The sequence below is a fragment of the Pezoporus occidentalis genome, unplaced genomic scaffold, assembly GCF_034315485.1.
Source record: "Pezoporus occidentalis ecotype Australia unplaced genomic scaffold, CSIRO_AGI_Poc_V1 ctg153, whole genome shotgun sequence".
NCBI classification, from domain to species: Eukaryota; Metazoa; Chordata; class Aves; order Psittaciformes; family Psittacidae; genus Pezoporus; species Pezoporus occidentalis.
In genome coordinates, this window is record NW_026913350.1 from 2,365,160 (window position 1) to 2,369,640 (window position 4,481).

At 43.9% G+C, this 4,481-nt stretch overlaps 1 long non-coding RNA gene across 1 annotated transcript; it reads right to left on the reverse strand.

Annotated features, from left to right (window-relative positions):
- Positions 1-826: 826 nt before the first annotated feature.
- On the reverse strand, positions 827-4,334 carry LOC134159974 (uncharacterized). Its single transcript, XR_009963380.1, has 3 exons — positions 4,046-4,334; positions 1,427-1,884; positions 827-1,034 (listed from the first exon to the last, which is right to left on the reverse strand). It is a non-coding gene; the product is annotated as an uncharacterized LOC134159974 (long non-coding RNA).
- Between the last annotated feature and the right edge of the window lie 147 nt (positions 4,335-4,481).

The window sequence follows — 4,481 nt, forward strand, 5'->3', positions numbered from 1 at the left end:
ACCTGGGAAGAGCTGCTGATTTGTGAAGTGGCCCTTCCATGCAGCTGCAAGGACCAGCACATCAGTGCCACGAAGTTAACAAACCTTGTTCTGTGAACCGAAAGTGCCGAGCAGACACCAAAGGGCCCAAGAACCTGTCTGCAGCTACTGAAGACATCACTGCATTCTGAGCATCAGAGGAAGCATAACAGTGAGAAGATGGCAGTACTGTTTGCAAAAGACACTGCTAAAGGAATATGGAGCAGCTATTAAATAACGCCACAGGATTGCTAAGCCCATGGAAGTCCCTCCATCATGAAGGTGCATTTCGTGCCTCCTCTTGGCTCATGCCAAGCACACTTCCACAGCAGAACACCACGAAGTTCACTGAGTCTAAATCACAGTGAGTCTCATTTTGTATCTTCTTCTGCCGTGAGTTCCATTTGTCTGGGTGATTTATGAGGTGAACTCCAGCTATGCAAGGCCTCTCTCTTCTTGAATGGAGGAACAATTCAGATAAGAAAGAAATCTCTTCTGAGTTAATAGAGGAAACTGGACTTAACTGCATTTACTAAGGTATTTATTATACATCTAGGCCAGATGAAGCTTAGCACATTTAATATATATAAGACTGCAGATCACTGTCTAGGAAGAGCAAAAACCAAAAAAAACCCAGGCTCACAAGTTTCTTAGTAATTTAAGCCACTAAACTACCAGAAAAGCCACAGTTGCTGGCAGTAGCAACGGATATCTATCAATTCCAGCTTGCTGCTTTCGGCAACACACAGGAATTGAGAAGCAGTTGGCTCTGCGTGCCCTGAGATACCTTCAGGCTGAGGGGCAATGTGACTGCATAACCCCCAACAGGCACTGCTTTTGTGGCTGTGGAGTTCAGAAATTGTCTCAAGGTTCTCTGTCATGAAAGACATCGTATGCAACTACAGAAGAAAAGACAACTACAACTTACAGGCCTGGTCCTGTAGAAGATGTGCGATCTTTGATGACTCAGCAGTTCTTGAGGGGCTCATGAGCTCTTTGCAGATGGGAGCCCAGAGCTAGGAGATAATTTGCAAGAAATAAATCTCTACGTTGTAACTTATCACTTCAGAAAAGACCACGTGCAGAAGTCTTAAAACTCAATGAAATCACAGAATTAAGAATTTCAAGCGTAAAACCCATTACTAAGTCATCCAAGTCCATTTACAATTATTGATGGTAAATCCATCTACTCCAGATGGGAAGAGGTCACTCTCTTCTTTTTCCAGGGCAAGTCTATGAATAATTTGCGTGATTAAAGCTCAAAGCAGGTGTGAAAATGAAAAGGACAAGGGAAGCACATAGGAAAGAAACTACATTCACATGAAGATACTTGGCTTTCATTCTCAACCGAAAAAGGCACCTTCCATCCCCCCCAGTCCATCAGCCACAAGATACAATGAGTTTGTACCTTTCTTTTACAAAAGAGTTGTCACTTTTAAAGGCACGTTGAAATCTTATTTTTACTTTTTAGGTCTTCCTTCTTCCACCGGAGATGACCTAAATTTGGAGCTGAAGCATTCACAAGGATCCTTGCTTGGAATATAAAACAACAGCAAAAGCATCAGCCTGCAAAAAAAAAAAAAAAAAAAAAGGAAAAAAATAGGAAGGAAAATTACAGTGAAGAGCTCCCCGAATAACAGGAGGTCACAAACACTGCAGAAAGAGATGCTGAAGCAGTACTATCCAGAGAGAGTGGACACAAAGTGATTGCATTTACAGAAACCCAGCAGAGGACAGGTGGGCAGGATGTGAATCTAAGCAAATGGCCCCAGTTCTGGGAATACCCAACAGTTCTCAAGATTTCCCCTCAAATATATTGTATTCTTTGTGCAAAAATGGTCAGAGACACCAAAATCCAAGAGTCTCCTGTTAGGAAAAAATAAAACTTGAAAGCTTGCTAAGGGAAGTATTCAAAGAGAATTAAAGAGCTCCAGAAAGGAGGCTGTATTTTGTATGGCAAACACATCTAATCAGTAGTGCAGAGCACTGAACATTCATGCAGCTCATTATTTCAAAACCAAACCAAAACACCCCAAATATACTTGCGCATCCATTTCTTTTGTTTTATCATCCTTAACAGTCAACAGAAACTAAGATTATAATCTGTGCCTTTTTAAAATTCCATTCAACAGATGTTCAGAACCAGACCGGAGCCAAATTTCAGTTCCCCAAAAGGATATTCAGGCAGAGAACTTGCACAAATGGATGCTAAAGTCTCACTTTCCCCCTTGTAATGATTGCTTTTCTGAGACATCAAATCCTCTTTTAGCCTCATTTCAGGTTCCCACCAGCAGAAAATGTATTTTTCATTTCCATTTCCTATAGTATTGTTTTCCAAAAACGGCACTGATGTTCCCAGCACAAGACAACTCTCCTTCACTCCTTTTTTATGTCATCTCCTCAACGTGAAGTGATTGTCTCAGTGGCAAAGCTCTCTTCTTTGAAAAAGATGAAAACAAAACCCCAGCTGGTACTAATAAATATTGACTTAATGTAAGGAAAAAAGGAATTCGACAATTAAATATGAAAATTACAGGGGAAAAGAATAGGTGTTTGGAAAGGCAAGGCTGTGAGCAGCGCAGTCCTTTGACAAGACCGCTGCTCAACAGCTCCTTCTGGGACGCTGTGAGGTGACTTCTTTAAAAGTATGGTCTAGAAATACCCCCAAATCACAGAAATTATACATCACTTGAGGGTTTCAGATGCTATACAAAATGAAGAAATACCAGGACACATCATGAAAATGGTGGCATGAAAACAGCGTTGCACTTACTTGCCTGTGCTAATGCGGGAAGGGGGGCTGAAGGGAAAGGTTTTATTTTTACTTAATTACTCTCAGTGTTCACTGGGGACTCCTTCCAAAGTGTGTTTTATATTTGGACCTAAATGCAAGCAGGATTCAGCCTTGATCTTATTCCTTACGACAATATGTTTCTTAAATTAGAAGTCCCACAACTAGAATGTTGTCACCACCATGAACGTTCCTCCACAGTACCTCCACAGTCTATTAACCAGGATGCAGTTGGCACTGGGGAGGGGAGCAAGAGATTGTTTATAATTAAATTAAAAAAGCACTCAGAAAATAACACTTTTTAGGCTTGCAGCATCTTTCATCCAAGGATTTCAACCTACTTTGAAGTATAAAGCCTTCAAACACCTAAAAACCACCCCCAAGCCCACCCAACTTTAAGGTATTTTGGAAATGATAATACACTGAGCAAGCATCCACCTGTGATGCAACGACAAGAGTCTCCTACTGCAGCATTTCACACATATTCAATCCACCTTCTGGTTACAGCTCACAAGTTTGTGGTATGTAGAAGGAACAGCAAAGCTGGTTAAAGATTTTCTCTTGCTTCACATACTCTGCAAGCTTCTCATTAACTCATACATGACTTTCATCAGTGCTGAAGCACACGCTTCTTTTAGCATGCATCAGAGCTGGTCTGGAAAAACCCCTCCAAATATTATTGTAACCATTAATCAGTAAAGAAAAAGGCAACCTTTTTCTAAAGTGACCGCCGATTTTTCTATGTAAAGGGTTAAACCGACCTTCACTGATCCAGTAAGAGCTAATAAAATACAACTTTAAGGGCAAAAAATGGAGCACTTCAAGAACATCATTATGAAGAGCTACATTCAAGCCGACAGAAGACAAAACCTTAAAGCACAGATGCTTCTAAAACAAGAGCTCACACGTTTTAAAAAGCACACTACCAAGCGCTTGTAATGAATAAGCAAAACGAGAGGGGGTTTCTTTCCCCCTTGCAGGGCTGTGGAGCTGCGGGTAAAGGGGGCATTCAGGCGCTGCGCTTGCAGAGCCAGCTGCATGCCTTGCACTTATGCAGGGCTGTGGAGCTGGTATTGGTTGGTAGCGGGGAGGGAGAGCACAGTAAGCCTGAGAAAAACCCATCAGAGCTCCTGTCCTCCCCTTTCAGCGTTAATGGGAGGGATGGAAGTCTATGGGAGCTGCAGTGGGGGATGGGGCTGGCAGAGGGGGTGGGGAGAAGCAGAGCTCAGGCCTTACAATCAGCAGCAGCTCTTGTTCTCCTCTCCTTTTCAGCGTTAGCAGGAGGATGTGAAGCTCATGTAGCTGGGAACGGGATGGGGGGAAGCGGAGCGGGATCATAGTTTAGCTTTTGTCCTCTCTCCACAGGGTTAATAGGAGGACACGAAGCCTGTGTAACTGGGATAGGGGGAGGGGATCAGGCCTTAGATCACAGCCCCCTTGCCCCGCTCTCCCCGCAGGGTTAACGGCAGGATGTGAAGCTCTCGTCTAGGGGCAGCTTTAGGGTTTTGGGGGGGTCCTGTGCGAGTCAAACACCCGCGGGGGAAGAGGGGGGGGGGAGGCCAGGGGAAGCCCTGGGGCAAACTTCCCTTAAACGTGGCGCTGCGTTTGTGCAGCCCCGGAGCTCTGCTTATCCCTTTGGAGCCTAGGACCTGCCCCTGGGGTGCCCGTGGCC